At 43.8% G+C, this 21,218-nt stretch overlaps 2 long non-coding RNA genes across 2 annotated transcripts; one reads left to right on the top strand and one right to left on the bottom strand.

Moving 5' to 3' along the window:
• Positions 1–6,364: 6,364 nt before the first annotated feature.
• Positions 6,365–7,117, top strand: LOC309699564. The gene is made up of 2 exons (XR_014274387.1): positions 6,365–6,551; positions 6,745–7,117. It is a non-coding gene; the product is annotated as an uncharacterized lncRNA (long non-coding RNA).
• Positions 7,118–15,579: 8,462 nt separating this feature from the next.
• LOC309699558 lies at positions 15,580–17,071 on the bottom strand. Its single transcript, XR_014274380.1, has 2 exons — positions 16,724–17,071; positions 15,580–16,131 (listed from the first exon to the last, which is right to left on the bottom strand). It is a non-coding gene; the product is annotated as an uncharacterized lncRNA (long non-coding RNA).
• Between the last annotated feature and the right edge of the window lie 4,147 nt (positions 17,072–21,218).

Below are 21,218 nucleotides of genomic sequence, written 5' to 3'. Positions count from 1 at the left end.
AGTTGAACACTGGATGACTGACAGCTGTCCTTCATCACAACAGAAGCCACAGAAATCCTCCTCATCAAAAACATGACTTTGATCTGCGTCCTCATCTGGACACTTCTCTGCTGCTGCTTCACAGGTAAAGTCCAGAGAATCAAACTGCTCTCCTCTATCAACATCTGTCCCTCTGAAATGAAGCCCACAAAACCATGAAGCTGCTTTATGTTTTTGTCTCTGTATCCTCAGAGTCTAAACCTCAGGTCCCAGTGACTCAGCCTGGAGCAGTGAGCTCTGCTGTGGGAGGATCTGTGAGCATCAAGTGTACGACCAGTCAGAATGTTTATAACAACAACCGTTTATCCTGGTACCAACAGAAAGATGGAGGAGTTCCTAAACTGCTCATTTATACTGCTACCACTCGAGCATCAGGGATTCCAGATCGTTTTACAGGCAGTGGATCAAACAAAGACTTCACTCTGACCATCAGTGGAGTCCAGGCTGAAGATGCAGCAGTTTATTACTGTAAAGGAGAATTTAATGTCAACTCTTGGGAGCTCTTCACACAGTGAAAAACAGTCGTACAAAAACCTCCCTCAGTCAGACTGAACAGAAACTGCAGTAACTTCCAGCTGCAGCAGAGACTGACACAGTTCAATGAGCACAAACACAATTTCATGAAGGGACTGAATTTTCCATCACATCACTCAGAAACCTAAAGTTCAATATTAAATGATCATTATGGTGGAAACTTCTTTCTATCCACTCAAAACTCAGGGAATCTCGAACTAACACAGTTGTTGCTGTGAATCTTTGAGTAGTTAGAAGATGCTTGATCATGAACTTTGACCTCAGCTTCATAATGGATCACAGACACACTGTCTTTAAATAAAAGAAACAAATCTCAACAATCAGTCACCCTGAAGCTCAACGATTTCTGAAGAATATATCGAATCAGTGTAAAGTCAAATATATCCAGTTTTACATTCAGCTCTTATGACACCAGAGTTTTTCAGTTTTTTCTCGTCTTCATGTTCAGACAACAAACATTTGAAAGTGAGGCCTTTAGCCTGCATGTTAGCAGCTTTCAGCCAATCAGAGCAGAGTTCAGGATGAATAAAGTCACTTAGTGCATTAGTGTGAACTCATCTGCCTTCTGCAAAGAGGACCTTCTGTTCATTTAGATCAGCCACAGAAGAACTCAGGCACACATTTCATAAACAGCTTCACTATCATTAGCTCACACACTGATGCTAAATCAGTAGCATTTCAAGCCAAGCAGCACCCATCAACAAGGATTCCTGTCACTCTGTTGACGTCAGAATGAGTCTCATGTTTTCTTTAGGCTTCCAAGTTCACACAATTCTACCTTTGAGTTTAAACTTTCTTCAGAATTCAGAAAAATGCATGAAACCAAATATTTACTTTGTTTTTGTTGTTTTTAATAATTACTTTGCTTCAAGGAAAATTACCTTCAGTCAAACTACAAATGAAAACCACAAACACTTACAGTCACCAACAACTTTACAGATACAGTTTGGCTTGTTTGGTTTCATAATGTCTCACTGAACATCCAGAAATATCAATTTGTCCTCATTTCTGTCCTTCAGCAGAACAAATATCATTCCCAAAATCCTCCAGTGGATGGAAACTGGTGGTTCACGTCTTTTCCACGTCCATGCAGGATGTTTCACATGTTCATAGTGTCAGTCTGTCCTTCTTTCACACTGTCAGGCTGCACACTGTGAGTCAGGCCTGTGGTAAAGAAATTAACAGAAAATGTTAAAACTGGGAAGTTTAGTAAATGTTACTAACCTGTAGTACCTGCATGTGTTTGTAGATTACTCAGCTGCAGTCATCCATTCTCTATTTCCTGTTTGCGTTGCACTTTAACAAGTTTCACTACCCCTGCATGGTGAATCAACGAGTGTTTGCAGACAAGTCAGCGACTGCAGTGATCTGCTAGAAACCAAACCGCCGTCAGTGCAACCGATTTGAGCCAGCAGTAAGAGTTTGTTGGCTCTGACTACAACCAGTAGGAGCCACAAACTCCAGCAACACCAACTGGTCAACGGAAACTTATTTTCCCCTCGTGACTGGAGGTTGACGGGGGGACACTCGGCCTGTGTGACTGAAGGCTGAGGATCCACAAAAGGTTACAAAATACAGCAGATTCATTTGTTTCTTTAATACTTGTAAATTCTGATTCTTGTATAAGAGATTTCTTTAATATTGTAATTATGTTAATTATTAAATGTCTGTTCACAGTAAAAGAAATGATCTTGATATTTAGAAAACAGGTTGTTCTTCCTGTAACCTCGGCCTGTTGGTAGTTTAATTCTGCAGTGGGTCACATTCACAAGTTATTTAGTCCCAACTATCAGTTGAATTATTGATCTCAGTATTACTACACATGATTATTGGAGGTACAAGTGATGAATGCAGAAATTAACTTTTTTATTAATAAAAAAACAAGGATCAATGAAAGGAATGATAAATGGAAAGATGTGAAAAGTTATAAATGCAATCAGAAAAATGAATTTGCTGAAGAAAAAAGTGTCTGTCCTCAGTTCCAGCAGGTCACCAACGGAGGAAGAAAAAGGACCATCTCTTATAAGATTGAAACAATCTGGAGTGATCAGTTCAGTAATTCTTCAAGGTTATTTGATATGATCATAGATTTTAATGCATCGTGTTATCCAGTCTTCTTAATTGTCACAGCCTGGGTCTGGGGAGTCTTGATAAAGTAATATGTTCTGTTGGTAGTGTTGGTTGTGCTCTTTCTCCTTTCTTTCTCCTTGTGTGTTTATGTTTGTTTGCACTCCCGGATGTTTTGGCTCGCCGGAGGGATCGTGACCCCAGAAGTGTTCCTGCGCTGGAGGCAGCCACACCTGCCGCTCGTTACCGGCAGCCGGCTGCAGCAGATTACGCTCGTTGGGAGTGCGATATTTAAGAGTGTGGATCCAGTCGGTGTGGGATTCTTAACGTCAAAACCTGTTGAATACAACTGTAGACAAGCTAGTGCGAATGACCTCGCTACTGTGGATCCCGGCTGAGCTGTGTTGTCTGTGCGCCACCAGGAATCGGGAGTCCCAGATTGGAATTGGGGTTTTTTGGAGTTGTCACCTTTCACCATTTATGGACACTTGCACTGTGTGGCGATTCAGCGAGAATCACACGAGAGCCACAGTGCTGAACATTGTTGTGGTTTTTTCCCTCACTCTTCACCTGCACCCGAGTCCTGCATTTGGGTCCTCCTGTTCCACAACTCCACATCTGCCATCGCAGTCCGTGACATTGATGGGATGTTAAAAACACATCAGAATCAGAATCAGAAAGGGGTTTATTGCCAAATGTTGAGCAGGTTTACAACATCAGGAAATTGCTGCGGTGCTTCAGTGCAAACATGGTGTCATAAATAGCACTTAAATAGACATGAAAAAATAAAAGTAGGAATAAGAATTAAAAGTGCTACGTAGAAAGATATGTGCATGAGCTATACATGAGATATATACATGAGAATAAGAATTAAGAGTGCTACGTAGAAAGATATATACATGAGTGCAGGTGGTGATCAGTGCCAAACATGGAATGATGCAGTGAACACAGCGTAGGGTCATGTGTTAGTGGTGGGGACAGTCATATGGTTATTGTTCATGTGTCCAACAGCAGAGGGGAAGAAACTGTTCTTATGGCGAGAGGTTCTGGTGCGGATGGACCGGAGCCTCCTGCCTGAGGGGAGCAGGTCAAACAGACTGTGTCCAGGGTGAGAAGGGTCAGCTGAGATCCGAGCTGCACGCCGCAATGTCCTGGAGGTGTACAGGTCCTGCAAAGATGGGAGTCTGCAGCCAATCACCTTCTCAGCAGAGCGCACAACACGCTGCAGTCTCTGTTTGTCCCTGATAGTGGCTCCAGCGTACCACACGGTGATGGAGGAGGTGAGGATGGACTCGATGATTGCAGTGTAGAACTGCATCATCGTCCGTGTTGGCAGGTTGAATTTCTTCAGCTGCCTCAGGAAGTACATCCTCTGCTGGGCTTTCTTGATGACGGAGGTGATGGTGGGCTCCCACTTCAGGTCCTGGGTGATGGTGGTACCCAGGAAGCGGAAAGAGTCCACAGAGGTTAAACGTTAAAAAAAAAAAGTAACTTACTGAACTGTAAAAATTAAAAAAAAGGAATATATTTTCTAATATAAGGCCCAACAGAGACTGTACTTCCTGAGAATTCTCAGGAGGAATAACATCACACAGAAACTGCTGGTGTCCTTCTACAGAGCCACCATTGAGAGTGTTCTAACTTACTGCATATGTATTTGGTACACTAGCTGCACAGGGGCTCAGAGGAAAGCACTCCAAGGGATCATTAACACCGCCCAAAAGATCACTGGCTGCCCTCTCCCCACACTGGAAGTTCTACACAACGCCCACTGTTTTAAAAAGGCCCAAAACATCATAAAAGACACCTCACATCCTGGCCACTCCCTGTTCGAACTGTTGCCCTCAGGCAGACGGTACAGGGCAATCAGAGCAAGGACTAATAGACTCAAACACAGCTGTTATCCAACTGCAATAACACATCTGAATACTACAAAAAAATGTCCATCACGCCACTCTTGTGTTAATCTATGCACGGCCTGAAGCATGTGTGTGGGAATGTATGTGAATGTTTTACTGTTATATCTTATTAGTATTTTAAGTATTCTATCTATTTTATTTATTGAATTTTATTGTTTTATTTATATTTTGATATTGCTAGGGATGATGCAATGATCGGGGACCATTCTTCATTTCGTTGTTCTCGTGACAATGACAATAAAGTTTCTGATTCTGATTCTGATTCTGAGGTGATGGGGGTGTCAGTCAGGATGATGGGGGGGAGTGGAGCTGTGTGCTTCCTGAAGTCCACAATAATCTCCACTGTCTTCTGGGCATTCAGCACCAGGTTGTTGTGGCTGCACCAGGACACCAGACGTTCAACCTCCCTCCTGTAGGCAGACTCATCCCCGTCCGAGATGAGTCCAATAACGGTGGTGTCATCTGCAAACTTGATTAGCTTGACAGACTGGTGGGTGGAGGTGCAGCAGTTGGTGTACAGGGAGAAGAGCAGAGGAGAAAGAACACAGCCCTGAGGGGAGCCGGTGCTGATGGTCCGGGAGTCCGAGACATTCTTTCCCAGCCTCACATGCTGCTTCCTGTCCGTCAGGAAGTCAGTGATCCACCGGCAGATGGGATCAGGCACATTCATCTGGGAAAGCTTGCCTCGGAGATGGTCTGGAAGGATGGTGTTGAAGGCAGAGCTGAAGTCCACAAACAGGATCCTGGCGTAGGTTCCTGGGGAGTCCAGATGCTGCAGGATGAAGTGTAGGGCCATGTTGATGGCGTCGTCTACAGACCTGTTGGCTCTATATGCAAACTGCAGGGGTCCAGGAGGGGGGCCGTGAGGGTCCTGAGATGGGAGAGAACTAGGCGCTCAAATGACTTCATGACCACAGATGTCAGAGCCACGGGTCTGTAGTCATTTAGTCCAGTGATCCTAGGTTTCTTGGGGACAGGGATTATGGTGGAGGACTTGAAGCAGGTACTATGTATTCATATTACTTGTTGGGGAAACAATAAGTGTGCGTCTGAGCTGGTTGGAGGGTAGAAAACTAGATTAGAGGCAGATTAGAAACTAGAAAGGATTGGGGTTGTGAAATTAATTTTTTAATCACCTCTGTAAATCCTTCCCCTCACATTCGTCTGGAATAATCAGGGCCCATCTTATCTGAATGAACCCATAACATCATATCACCCTATTAGAGCACTTCGCTCTCACTCTGCAGGCCTACTTGTTGTTCCTAGAGTATTTAAAAGTAGAATGGGAGGCAGAGCCTTCAGTGTTCAGGCCCCTCTTCTGTGGAACCAGCTTCCAGTTTGGATTCAGGAGACAGACACTATCTCTACTTTTAGGCTTCAAACTTTCCTTTTTGCTAAAGCATATAGTTAGGGCTGGATCAGGCTGCTGGGGGATTCCCACCTTTACTCCCCTTTGACTCACTATGTGTTTAAACACCTCTCTGTATTTAATCAATAGTTATTATTAATCTCTGTCTCTCTTCCACAGTCTGTTTTTTCATGTATTTATATCTATTTTTATAAATTACAAACTAAGTAATGTTTTATAAATGCTGAATTTAGCACTTACTAATATCTTACTAATGCTTTTTACTGTGTCAATATTAAGTGTTACAAATACATTGATGTTAGAACTGTGTCTTATGTTCTGTTGTTCATTATGTTTCTGAATAATTTCAGCTTTTCTCAGGAGAAGAAATCAAAACTATTTCTCTCCACTAGATGTCATGAATTCTTTCATTATTCAGTCGAGGGAGGCTTTGTAAGCTCAGGACAGCTGCAGCTGACTGACTCTGTGTGTTTGCATATGTGTCCTGCCTCTCTGCTCACAGCTGTTAAGAGGCCAGTGTTGATCAGTGGCTGTCCAGGCCTTTCAGAGCCACTCACACACCAGCAGCACAATGATGATGTCACTGACTCTACTGCTGGCCACCCTGGGGCTCCTTGTTCAGGGTGAGACTCTCTGTGAAAACTTTGCTTCAGCATGCAGCCAGGTTCACCACAATGATGTTCTGCTCTGATGGAGAAACTCTGAAACCAGCAGCACTGACCTTCTTCCATCTGTTCTCCATGTTAAAGAAATGACCCTCTAATGTTTGGATGTTCATCATCTCAATAACTTTTCTCCACTTTTTCATGTTTCCAGCTTCATCAGCAGAAATCATCCTGACTCAGACTCCTACAGCTCAGTCTGTTGTTCCAGGACAGACTGTCTCTGTCAGATGTAAAGCCAGTTCAAGTGTTGGCTCATGCCGCCACTGGTACCTTCAAAAGGACGGAGAATCTCCCAAACTCTTAATTTATTATGCTACCAGCCGTCAGTCTGGAGTTTCTGATCGTTTCAGTGGAAGTGGATCTGGGACTGACTTCACTCTGACTATCAGCAGAGTTCAGGCTGAAGATGCAGGAGTTTATTACTGTCAGCAGTGTAGCAGCTTCCCGTTCACACAGTGATACAACGCTGTACAAAAACCTCACACAGCTGGAGAGGAACTGAGAAAAAAGATCATCTGAACTGACAGCTGCTCAGAAACACACATTATTTCATGTTGATAAAATACTTTTATATTTTGTTATAATATTTTTTTTATAAATGTTAATATCATCAGTTATAACATTTTCATTATTTTTTATTATTTTGATTTAAAGTTCTTTGTGTACAAAATTTTTATTTTATTGCTACAATTAATTATCTGTAAAACTGTCATGGTCCTGCGGCCATGACTCAGTGACTTTGTGTTTGTGTTCTTTATTGTTATTACTTTCATTATTATTCGTGGCTGTTTTGGGATGGTTTGTGTTTGGGATTTTAGATACTGGGTTCTGGGTTTGTGCTCCCTCTGGTGGTCCCTGGTGTTAGTGTTCCCCTGTCTCGTCAGGTTAATCAGGTCCAGCTGTTTCTCCCACCTGTGTGTGATTTCCCAGTGTCTCTCTGTGTATTTATAGTGTGTGTTTACCTCTTTTCCTCGTCGCGTCGTCTGTGTTCATACCCAGTGAATTCCCCTGCGTGCTCTCCCTGCTGTTCTCCCTTCATGTTCAGGTTTACCACTCCTTTGTGTAGTTTCTCCCAGTTTAGTTCGTCCTTAGTTCTGTTTGCCATCTCCACTTTATGTTCAGTATTGTCAATAAATCGCCTTCACATCTAAGGAAGTGCTGCATTTGAGTCCTCCACTCTTCACACGGCCGCTGCCCCGAGCCGTGACAAAAACAGAGAATATCCAACGAGTGAAAGCAATCATTTAAATATTTGATCTTTGAATTATGAAAGTTAGAAACAATTTTCTCAAAGTCAAAAGACTAATGACTAATTCATCCTGCTTTAAATTCCACACAAGCACAAATATTTATGATTATCATGTAATCATCTTTAAAGCAAAAACTTCAGGCAACGTGTCTCTGAAGTGTTTTAAGTACATGCTCTATATTATATATTACTACATTTGAATTTAATTTATCAGTACATACTGACAGTTATAAGTATTTCCATTAACACAGCTGATTTGAGAGTATTTATGTTCTATTTTAAATTATTGTTAGCATTACTGTCAGCAATGAAAATGGGATCATAGTAATTCACTGTAAGACAACAAGAGATACAGACTGTTTTCTCTCTGCTCCTGTTTTTGGTAAAGTTCTCCATGCAAATGATACCATGTACTTTAATTATGTCACTGAATCTCTTTATTAATATAGTTTTAATGTGATGATCAGAATCAAATGCAGGACAAAGAACTGCTTCAGGATGAGAAATTATGAAGAGCAGCTGGTTCATCGACCGCTGACGTGACCCAAACAGCTCGACTCACATTAGATGTGGACATAAGAACACATTCAACCTTTTTACAACACCTGATGTTTAACAATCTGCCCTGTTGGAACTTTTCACGGTTTTCTTCCTCCTTTTGCTTCCGTGTGTCCTTTTGGGAGGAGCTACATCCCCTTTATTAAAAGCTTTATTAAAAGACCAGCAGCAGCCTTGTGGCATCTCATCTCATCCTCTCATTCTTTGAGCCATAAATTTAGGGACTGCAACAGGATCAACAGATGTTCACATTTTAAAGCATCTTTTATACTTTTTTTTTAAATTTTGTGATCATTTTGGCTGTGTTATAGCTTGTGACATGGATTTTTGCAGGAAATCTTCTTTTTGCCTCTCCGTGAATCGCTACCTTATCATGGTGGAGGGTTTGTGTGTCCCTGGGATCCCAGGGGCTATGTTGTCTGGGGGCTTTTGCCCCCTGGTAGGGTCTCCCATGGCAAATTGGTCCTGGGTGAGGGACCAGACAAAGAGCGATTTAGAAGACCCTTATGAAGAGAACATTGAGGGAACAGTTTACCCTGCCTGGGATAGGGTTACCGGGGCCCCGCCCTGGAGCCAGGCCCGGGGAGGGTGCCCGAGGGCGAGCGTCTGGTGGCCGGGCCTTAGTCCATGGGGCCCGGCCGGGCACAGCCCGAAGAGGAGACATGGGCCCATCCTCCCGCAGGCCCACCACCCGCAGGAGGCGCCATGGGGGTCGGGTGCATTGTGTGCCGGGTGGCGGCCAGGAGCGGAGGCGCTGGCGGACTGATCCCCGGCTGCCAAGACTGGCAATAGGGACATGGAATGTCACCTCTCTGGTGGGGAAGGAGCCTGAGTTAGTGCGTGAGGTTGAGAGGTACTGGCTAGATATAGTCAGGCTCACCTCTACGCATGGCTTGAGCTCTGGAACCAGTCTCCTGGAGAGGTGCTGGACTCTTTTTTTTTCCTGGAGCATAGGCAGCGAGGAGCTCAGACAGGTAAGGAGGGGCTCGGGCATTAAGTGACTTCAAAACAAAAAGTAGAAGTTTAAATTGGATCCTGTAGGAGACAGGAAGCCAGTGTAAAGAAGCTAAAACTGGGGTTATATGCTCTCTCCGTTTGGTACCAGTTAGCAGGCGAGCAGCAGCATTTTGAACCATCTGAAGACGATGGATGGTGGCCTGATCTAGACCATAATACAATGAATTGCAGTAGTCCAATCTGCAAGTAAGAAAAAGGTGAATAACACGTTCAAAGACGTTAGCCGGAAGGTATGGCTTTACCTTGGCTAGCTGTCTTAACTGAAAAAAACAGGACTGAACTACTGCACTCACCTGCTTATTCAATTTAAAAGAACCATCAATGTAGACACCGAGGTTTTTTACATGTGTCCAATACGAGGAAAGGGTGCCCAGAGTGCTGTCGATATGATTAAAGTTGCCAAAAATAACAACCTCAGTTTTATTTTCATTTAACTTTAAAAAAAGTAATGACAACCACTGTTTGTCATCGTCAAGGCAGCGTAATAAGAGCTGCGGATGGTCTGACCCTGCTTTTAAAGGTAGATAAATCTGCAAATCATCAGCAAAACAATTAAATGAAATGCTGCACCGCGAGAAGATGGAGCCCAATGGCAACAAATAGAGTGCGAACAGGGCAGGACTCAAAATAGAGCCTTGAAGTACACTGTATTTAAGAGGGGCTATTTTGGAGTTGTGGGGGCCCATATTGACATGAAAAAACCTTTCTGACAAATAGGAACGAAACCACTGTAGGGCAGATCCTTTTAGGCCAGCATGAAATTCTAGCCGTGATAACAGGATGTCATGGTCGACCGTGTCAAAAGCTGCTGACAAGTCCAACAATAAAAGGGTAGCAGGGCTGCCAGAGTCCAGAGTTAAAAGAATATCGTTAGAAATCCTTAAAAGTGCCGTCTCAGTGCTATGTAGTGATTTAAAACCAGATTGAAATTTTTCAGAGATCATATTAAAATCAAGGTGTGCCTGCAACTGTAGGTAGACCACTTTCTCCAAGACTTTAGATAGGAAAGGAAGCTTTGAGATAGGCCTGTAGTTGGACAGAACAGTTGGGTCCAGGTTTTGTTTTTTAAGAAGAGGCTGAACTACAGCTTGTTTAAAGCATGATGGGACGCAGCCTGTAGCAAGGGACGTATTAATTAATCTCAGGATGAAAGGCCCAACAGTATTAAAAGTGTTTTTAAGCAAGCTCGGGGGAGACAATCAGAGTGGCAGTGTGATGATCTTAGGTTACTAACTACCGCGGTCAAGTCCTTAAGGGAGACTGGCTCAAACTGCTCTAAGACAGCTGAGCACACAGGAGAAGGACTCTGATCTGAGGCAGCAGACAACGAGACAAGGGCCCTGATCGATAGGATCTTGTCATTAAAAAATGCTAAAAAATCATCGCACATACTTGGTGAAGAAGTGACTCCAGAATTATCACATAAACTAGGAAAGCAATTAAGAACGTTAAAAAGTACCTGAGGCCTGTGACTGTTTACTGACACTAAGTTTGAGACAAACTGTGTCTTTGCAGTTTTTACAGCTTCTTGGTAAGCAGAAAGACGAGTCCTTAAAATCTGTAGGGAAACATACAATCTGTCCTTTTTCCATCTCCTTTCAGCGCGTCTGTAGTCACGTCTGAGGGAGCGCGTATGTTCATTCAACCACGGCTCTGATAAATGCTTAGCGCGCACAGTCCTGAGCGGAGCAATAGAGTCCAAGATATCAGTGCAGGTAGAATGAAGAATGTCCGAAAGGTCCTCAACACTTTTACAGTTGGAGTTCATTATTCCAGAGTCCATAAAGGCAGCAGAAAAAGCGGGAGCTGTTAGAGCATTAAGCGCTCGCTTTTTGTGCGCTGGGACGTACGGCTTATCCATCGAGCAGCGCAGTGTTAGAGTGAACAACACAGGAAGATGATCGGAGATGCGCAACTCGGATATTTCCGTGATGCACACATCCAACCCGTGGGAGAGCACCAAGTCCAGTGTGTGACCTTTTTCATGCGTGGGACCAGTAACCCACTGGGTCAAGTTAAAAGAGTCAATAATATTTAAAAAAGTCCTTGACCAACAGTTTAGAGTCACAGCAGACATGGATGTTAAAATCACCAAGGATTAAAAAACTGTCAAATTTAAGAACGATTCCAGCCATAAAACCTTAAAACTCTTTGATAAAATCCTTGTTAAGCTTGGGAGGGCGATATATGAGGGCACACAGCAAAGGCGCAGCAGAATTCAGGTGTAACTCAAAGAGCTGGAGTTCAAAACTAGAGCAACTTTAATACATTTTCAGTGACCCTTCACTCTAAGAGGACAACTGGTTCCAAGTCAATGCAGCAAATTGACTCACAACAAAAGAGTCAGATGATTTCCATAGAGAGGCACTTTGCATCAGCAGCACCATGCTCCAGTGCTCTGGGAGAGTTTATAGTCCTGAGAGTTGAACACTGGATGACTGACAGCTGTCCTTCATCACAACAGAAGCCACAGAAATCCTCCTCATCAAAAACATGACTTTGATCTGCGTCCTCATCTGGACTCTCCTCTGCTGCTGCTTCACAGGTAAAGTCCAGAGAATCAAACTCCTCTCCTCTATCAACATCTGTCCCTCTGAAATGAAGCCCACAAAACCATGAAGCTGCTTTATGTTTTTGTCTCTGTGTCCTCAGAGTCCAGAGGACAGATCACAGTGACTCAGCCTGGAGCAGTGAGCTCTGCTGTGGGAGAAACTGTGAGCATCAAGTGTCGGACCAGTCAGGATGTTGGTGTTTATAACAACAACCATCTTTTAGCCTGGTACCAACAGAAAGATGGAGGAGTTCCTAAACTGCTCATTTACTTTGCTAGCACTCGATATTCAGGGATTCCAGCTCGTTTTACAGGCAGTGGATCAAACTCTGACTTCACTCTGACCATCAGTGGAGTCCAGGCTGAAGATGCAGCAGTTTATTACTGTCAGAGTGCTCATGTTATCAACAGTCAGCTTGTGTTCACACAGTGAAAAACAGTCGTACAAAAACCTCCCTCAGTCAGACTGAACAGAAACTGCAGTAACTTCCAGCTGCAGCAGAGACTGACACAGTTCAATGAGCACAAACACAATTTCATGAACAGACTGAATTTTTCATTATAAAACTTAAAAATCTAAAGTTCACTGTTAAATGATTATTATTGTGGAAACGGAGATTTCCTGAGTTTTGAGTGGGTAGAAAGCAGTTTCCATCATAATAATCATTTAACAGTGAACTTTTGATTTTTAAATTTTATAATGAAAAATTCCAGTGTGGTTCCTCCAGCAAAAGTGGATTCTGAAACTGAACAGCCAATCAGAGCAGAGTTCAGGATGAATAAAGTCACTTAGTGCATTAGTGTGAACTCATCTGCCTTCTGCAAAGAGGACCTTCTGTTCATTTAGATCAGCCACAGAAGAAGTCAGGCACACATTTCATAAACAGCTTCACTATCATTAGCTCACACACTGATGCTAAATCAGTAGCATTTCAAGCCAAACACCATCCAGCCGAGTTACAGCATCTCCAACACCACCACCCTGAGCCCTGGAGCTCCTCAGGGTTGTTTGTTTCCTCAGCCCACTGCTGTTCAAGGTCAAGTTTCAAGTTTCAGGTTTTATTGTCATGTACAGATAAACAGTGTAGCCACATTAATCCATAATGAAATTCTTTGGCTCCTCAGCTTTACAAGAGCATATAGAGAGTGTGCAGTTATATTAAGAAGAAAATAACAGAATTTAGCAGTAGAAACTGATTCTCCAAGACTCTGAAGCTGTGTCGTCCCTCTGATGTATTCATTTTTCATCTTGTTCGTCCTGATCACTCCCAGTGAAAAGCTCAACATCTGCACCTGTACCACCTTGAACTCGGCCTCCTGTCTTTTTGTCAGTGCCCTCGTCTCCTAACCATATATCATAGCAGGTCTTCCTTCTGTCACAAATCACCCCTGACACTCGTCTCCACCCACTCCACCCTGACTGCACTCTCTTCTTCACCTGCCGTGTGCACTCTCCGTTGCTTTGGATGGAACAGGACACAAGACTGTAGCCTTGTATCCTCACTGTAGGGGGTCAGCACCCATTGTAGAGAAAGAGAGAGAGAAACTGTTCAGTGTTTCACTTCCCCTGCTAAGCTCAGTGACCATGGCAACAGATAGGCATCATTGCCAAATCAGAACAAAGTTGTAAGCAGACATTTGGTTCATTTCACATATTTGTGTTTAAACAGTTAATTTAAAATATCAGATCAAAGAAGCAGAAATGCCTAAAATGATAAAAGTTTGAATCCAAATGTCAAAGACGGGAGGCCGTGGTGGAGGTAGCAGAGATTTCCATTAGGAGTGTCCAGGATGGATAAGATTATAACTAAGCACATCAAAGATTAGAATGATTACACCTAAGAGAGCTGAGGTGATGTGAAGCTTCCAGGCAGGAGGAAAAGAGGAAGATCTCAGAGTTTGTTCATGGATGAAGGAGGACATGCAGAGAGTTGGTGGGACAGAAAAAGATGATCTACTCTGGTGACCCATAAAGGGAGCAGTGAACGTCAGACAGACGTGATGATCATGTCTATGTTGGGTCCGTCGGTCCATGATCAATTCTGGGCATTTGGTTGTCCAACTATGACAACCTGGACGTCAATGTGACCTTCAACATTTAAACTTTGGACTGGGTCATTTTTCAGACATCATGTGCACGTCTATTACAGGTAGTGGTCAAAAATCTCACGGTTGGGATCAGATCACGGTTTTAGGTGATGGATCGGATCAATTTTCAGATCAGCAAAAAAAAGAAAAAAAGACAAAAATTTAACATTTACTTATTAACTTATTTAAGTATTTTTTGCCTATTAAAAAATTCAACTCAAGACTCATTCCACGCAATTATATAAAAACAAATTAAGGTACAGTATAGGGCAGTACAGGGCTTTGTATCTAACACTCTGCTGTGATATAACGAGCGGTCACGGTCACGTAGCTTTCCGTTGCCATGGAGGTCCACCCATTTGTAGTTGGGCAACAGAAGAGGACAGTTCAGCCATAGCTTTAAACTTTTCCTGCTCATACATGCCTGGGTACAATCTTTTCACTGAAGTGGACACGCAACGGGATATCATAGCGTGGCTCAAGCATGTTCATCATAGTTTAAACAAGTGCTGTCAGCGTAAATCTGCTTAAAATGATGTTAATGCCATAACTGCATTAACGCGGCAAATCTCCGTTAACTAGTTACCACAGATCACCCCGTGCGTGGGGCTGCACGGCATCAATGCGTCAACTAACGCGTTGACTAGTTGTTTTGCACAACGGAATACGGCCTCCCGTCTGCAGCTAAACACCCCGATAGCTTCCGAAATAGCTTTAGCCCGGTCGGATTGGGCAGCAAAGGGCTGCTTAAATACCACAAACTCCTCTGCTCCTCCACTTGGACCGCTAGCGCTGACCATACCCATATGGAAAAGAAATAGAAAAAACTTGCATGAGATGTGGCCTACTTCATATAGTGAATCATATAAGGCTTATATGATTTACTCATGAAAGTGGCCACTTTCATATATTGTTTTAGTAAGTATCCAAAACATACAAGGTTCATTTATATAATTTTTCTAGGGATCTTATATCTGTTTTCACTCTTGTATGCTTTCATCCCAGTTTCACACAAGACAGATACAAACTTTATAAGATTTATATATATCTTTTCCATCGCTTGACAGACTGACCACGCACACCATACACACACTTTTTCTTCTTTTTCGAATCTTCGGATCACGTGTGTACCAAACCGTGGAGTAGGATCGGCTCGGATTACGGATCTACCGTGATCCGTTGCACCACTAATTACAGGTGCAGGAAAATTACATCATTAATAAATATAATATTTTTATTTACAAATATCATCATTGTTGTTATCAACACGATACATATGAATGCAGATTATTTACAAACAAACATGATTTACTGTGTCAGCCTGTTGATTTTTCCAGTATATATTTTTTCATTGACATTTTCCTGTTTTTCTTTAACTGGTTTATATATTTTAATTAGTCAACTTAATTGTTTGTAACCAGATTGAAAATGTTATCTAATAAAATGTGTTGACATTAAAAATGTTGAAATCCATGTTAATATATTTATACATATATAACAAACAGAAGAAATAACGAGCAATGTTCAGGTGAAAAATCTTTATTGCTGTAAAATCTTGAGACAAGTTGTTAAAACAGGCAACTAAGGACTTAAGAATAAAGAGACTGAGATTGAAAAAGACTGCAGACTGAGAGCTGTAGCAAAGTTAAAAAAAAAAGCAACAACACCCCCCCCCCCCACAAAAACAAACAAACAATCAAAAAAAACAAAAAAAAAACAGCATCATGCCCCCAGTGAATCAGCTCAGGACTGGGAACACTGGTCTCTCCTCAGAGTCTCTGAGAGTGGAGTATCGGAGCCCCTCGTGGCCTCACAGGTCACAGAGCCCACCTTCTCCCACTGGTCTGCAGGCAGCATCAGGGTGCTGCTCCAGCTGTAGAGCCTGTCTGTCTGCAGCGCCCCGGGGCTCCTGCTCACTTCCCAACCAATGCCGCTGCATCTGCGGCCGTCAACGATCCAGGACAGACTCCAGTCTGAGGGAAAGCCCTTGTTGGCCAGACATGTGAGCGTGGCATTCCCCTGCTCCAGCTCCTTACTGGAAGGGGCGAGCACCGTCAGGGTGGGACGGACATCACCTAGGAGACACCAATCAGCTTAGAGAACGGGTAACAGGTAGTTTCTGTCAGATGTTTTTCTGCTCCAACAGTCACTCACACGTTGTTTCACTTCCCTTTAAGAAACCTCTCAGCACAGAAATAACAGCAGTGAAATATGTCCAAACCACATACAGAAGGAAAAAAGTGCAACATTTTACAAAAGAGTGTTAAACTCACAAAAATCTGACTCACTCATGATTTTAAGGATTACTGGGAAATACGTTTAGAAAACAACTCAAACTATTTACTTCATAAACAGAGATATTTACTATACAGTTAACCTTAATCTGAAACTATCTAAGTTTAGTCTGTTTAATTTCATTTGAAGATTTTTATTCAAGTAAATGTTGTTTATCCACAACTTACCGTGAAGATCATATACAGAAAAATCACTGAAGGAACAGTTTTATCAACAGCAAGTAGGTTAACGTTTCAAACACATATTTAGACATAAATTTCTGTCAGCCTCCTTGATATATCAGGGGGAAAAAAGTTTTTAAATGTTTTTCTCTCAGCCAACAGTCAACAATTGAAGCAAATAAAAGATCTTATTTTTACAACAGTAACTTACTTCCAAATTCCAGTCTGGTTCCTCCACCAAAAGTCCACCACAGTGATACAAACTCATTGAGTCGCCGTACAAAAACCTCTGACTGTAGAGAGACACAGCTCTCTGACTGTCAGACTGAACTAAACCTACAGGCTCAACCAGTTAAAGCAAATAATTGTAGTGCATAACCTTGTGTTTTCCAAATTTAAATAATTTTTTATGGTTACTTTTCTAAAAGTCAGTTTGTTTCTCAGCCTACCAAAACCAAACCCCCAAAAAATAAAAATGCTAAACATAACTTGGACATTACTCAAGATATATATTTTTTCTAAAAAAAAAAAAAAAGAATAGGACATAGAAGTAACTTTGTTTTTGACTTACTTCCAAATTCCAGTCTGGTTCCTCCACCGAACGTGTACCACAGTGATACAAACTCATTGAGGCGCCGTACAAAAACCTCTGACTGTAGAGAGACACGGCTCTCTGACTCTGAGACAAACAAACTCAACAAATAATTTTTTTGCACACTTTATTAATCCTGTAGGGAATAAGTCCTCTGCATTTAGAATCAGAATCAGAAGCAGAAAGACTTTATTTATCATCTCGGGGCAATTAAGATACAACAGAGCAGCATGACGTTGAAGATAAGGACAGGGCATAAACAGGCAATAGAGTGAGATAATAAATACACAGAATATACATTATGTACACAGTTTTAAATTAAAGTGACTGAATAAGTAAATATATAACTGTAAGTGACTAAAAGTGAGTAAAGTGTCGGCAGTATAAAAAGAGTGTAGAGTATTTTATGTTTATGGGTGTGGGAAATGTTCTTATTGGCTGGAGTTAAAAAGCAGAGTGGCTTTGGGGACAAAGGTGGCTCTCCTCCTCCTCTCAGTCCTGTAGGAAATGCAGCAGGGGCGTCGCCCAGAGGGGAGCCATTGAATTCCGGGGTGAAGAATGTGAGAGGGGTTGTTGATGATTTTGGCTGCCTGTCTAAGGACCTGTTGGCTGAAAACCTGTGCCAGAGTTCTGACAGGCAGGCCAATGATTTTAGAGCACACTGTTGCCGTGTGCTGCAGTCTGTTCCTGTTCTGAAGGCTGAGGGAGTGGAACCAGCAGGTGATGGAGAAGGTCGTGATGCTTTCCAGGAAGGCATCATAAAAAGTCATCATGATGGCTGTGCTGACTCCAAAGGAGTTGAGTTTCCTAAGAAGGTATAGCTGTTGGTGGCACCACCTGAGAATCTCCTCTGTGTTGGCAGAGAATTTCAGGAGGTTGTCAAAGATGGTTCCCAGGTATTTGTACTCCTCAACTACCTCCACTGGCTTCCCATGGATGGTGGTGGTGACTGAAGCAGCCAGATCCCTCTGCCTACTGGAGAAGGTCACCACCATCTCTTTGGTTTTGTCACACCACTCTACAAACTCCTGCAGAGCGGGCCCGTGGTGTCGAGAGGGCCTGACAGCAGTGACAGGAGAACTGTGTCGTCAGCATATTTCACCAGGTGACAGTTGGGCTGTGTGGATCTGCAGTCATCAGTGTAGAGGATGAAGAGCAGGGGGGAGAGCACACAGCCCTGGGGGGGAGCCAGTGCAGGTGGAACAGAAACCGGAAAGAGACTTGTTGAGCCGAACTTTCTGAGTCCTGTTGGTCAAACGGTCCAATAGCCACAGGATCAGCTGATCATCCAGGTGAAATCGGGAGGAATGTTTAGTGGCCAGGATATGAGGCTGCAGAGTGTTGAACGCTGGTGTGAAATCAGCAAACAGAAGTCTGACGGAGGAGTCAGGGAGCTCCAGATGTTTGTGGATGGAGTCCAAGATGAAGATTTTTGCATCATCGACACCTCTGCGTGCACGGTAAGCAAACTGGAGTGGGTCCATCAGGGGGTCAGTTGCTCTTACGATGTGCTGTTTTATGATCTTCTCCATGGCCTTCATCACAAGGGAGGTGAGGGCCACAGGACGAAGATCATTCAGAGACTTTGGGTTGTTTCTTTTGAAGATGGGGATGACTGTGGAGTGTTTCCACAGCTGGGGGACGGTTTGACTGCCAATTGAGTGTTGAAATAGAGTCCGGAACACGCTTCCTAGTTGCCCTGCACAGTGCCTCAGAACTGCTGATGTTGTCAGGGCCGGGTGAGCTCCTCTCCCTGGTCCTCCTGAGGGCTCTCACCACGTCCTCAGTCCTGAAGGTGAGTGCAGAGCTGCCAGGTGTGAGTGAGGATCTGGACTCCTCAAGCTGGGTGATGTTGTCCGTCTCGAATCTGCTGTAGAAAGCGTTAAGGTCGTCAGGTAGGGAGGAGGGGTTGCTGCCCTCCACCTGGATGGTTCTGGGGGTGGTGACCACAGTATTTACAGAGGCCATGGTTTTGAGGCCCTGCCAGACTGAGCGGAGATCCCCTGTGGTGAATTTTTTTTCAACAGTGTTTTTATACTGCAGTTTAGCAGTTTCTATGGCTCTCTTCACCTCCCTGTTGGGAGAGAAAGAATGCTGTCCCAGTCAGTGGCTTCGAAACATCCTTGTAGGGTGAGGATACTTTCTGCTGCCCACTGCTTGATGTTTTTGGTGACCTTTTTAATCCTCTTGAGGGGCCAGCAGGATGGTGTGGTGGTCTGCTGAGCCGAGAAGGGGGAGGGCTTTAAGTGCATCTGGTACAGAGCCATAGCATTTATCCAGAGTCTTCCCCTGACATACCGTTGGTATCCATCCATCCATCCATCCATCTTCATCCGCTTTATCCGAGGCCGGGTCGCGGGGGCAGCAGCCTAAGCAAAGAGGCCCATACCGTTGGTATCCTTTAAGCGAATTGTCAGGGGAACAGTGACTGAAATCACCCAGGATGAACTTGGGAGAGTCCGGAGTTAATTACTCTAGTTTGTACAGAGTGTTGATGAAGTACTTTGTGGTTTTAGCTGCATCAGCTCTGGGGTGGATCTAAACCAGGTTGATGGAAACCTGTGGGAATCCTCTGGGGACGTAGTAGGAGTACAGGGAAACAGCCAGAAGCTCGATGTCTGTAGTGCACAGCTTCTCCCTCACAGTGACTGTAGAGCACCAGCTGTTGTTTACATACAGACACACGCCACCGCCATGTTGCTTCCCGATGCGTTCGCGGTCTCTGTCCAGATGAAGGGGTGGTGAAAAGCCATCAATGTGAAGCGTGCTGTTGTCGTTGCTGTTGTTTAACCACGATTCTATGAACACCAGAATGGAGGCAGTTCTGTACTCATGCAGGTGATTGACGCAGGCTTGCAGCTCGTCCAGCTTGGAGCGGACCGACCGCACATTAGCGAGGATAATGGACGGGAGTGCTCGTTGTTTGTGTGTCTCCCTCTTGAGTCTGGCTCTCACCCCACTCTTCTTTGATCTCCTCCTGGTTACCTTGTTATTGTGAGTTTTTTGATTTCCGTGTCCACGGAGTATTTCCTCGGGAAAGTAGTCCGTAGGAGCGGAGCGGAAAGCCGGAGGCCGGGCTGCAGCTGCAGCTGGATGAGGGAGTCCCTGGTGTATGTGAGCCTTGGGGTCAGGGTCAGGAAAAGGAAAAAGGAAAAGAATACAAATATACCGAGCAGACGGTGAAAAACAACAACGAAAAGAGCATTCAAGTTAGAAAAAGAACGCAAAACTGCTCAGCTGACTGTCCGGTCGACCACATGAGCAGCGACCCGGAACCATTGCAACCCATTAAATTAGTGAAGCAGTGGGAAGCCGCCAATCCAGCACCTGGCGAGCAGTTAGTAGAGGGTACCTCAGGGGTACCTCAGGTGGCTGTTTGGTGGATTTAAACGCCTGACCTTCCGATCATAGGCCAAGCACACTACGGGGAGATCGTGGCTCAAGAGTTGGGAGTTCGCTTTGTAATCGGAAGGTTGCCGGTTCGAGCCCCAGCTTGGACAGTCTCGGTCGTTGTGTCCTTGGGCAGGAAACTTCACCCGTTGCCTACTGGTGGTGGTCAGAGGGCCCGGTGGCGCCAGTGTCCGGCAGCCTCGCCTCTGTCAGTGCGTCCCAGGGTGGCTGTGGCTACAATGTAGCTGCCATCACCAGTGTGTGAATGTGTGTGTGAATGGGTGGATGACTGGATGTGTAAAGCGCTTTGGGGTCCTTAGGGACTAGTAAAGCGCTATACAAATACAGGCCATTTACGTACTGAGCTATCCCCTCCCTTTTTTTCTTTTTCCTTTTTTTTCGGTAGATTTACTCCTTGTGTAATTCTGATAGCTGATATGAAGCACTCTTTTGTAAAATCTTTAAAAAAAACACCCGATTTTTATTTTTCCATATTATTTACTCATTTCAGTTCTATCCATATAAAATATTGACACCTGCAATATTGTGACAAACTGGCTAATCCCTCATTCAACTGCAGACAAAAGTAAATAACAGAGCATTGAAGAAAAGCGTTTACTAAATTCAAGTCTAATAACATGACATTTGGTTGTTTCTTAAGAGAGACCACTGCATCCACTGATCTCAGCCTCAGAGGGAGAGAGTTCCAGAGTCTGGGGTCACT

The sequence above is a fragment of the Aulonocara stuartgranti genome (genome assembly GCF_965226115.1).
Source record: "Aulonocara stuartgranti genome assembly, chromosome: 22".
Taxonomy (NCBI): Eukaryota; Metazoa; Chordata; class Actinopteri; order Cichliformes; family Cichlidae; genus Aulonocara; species Aulonocara stuartgranti.
The sequence above is the reverse complement of the archived record's forward strand: the minus strand, read 5'-3'. Positions and strand labels throughout refer to the sequence as shown.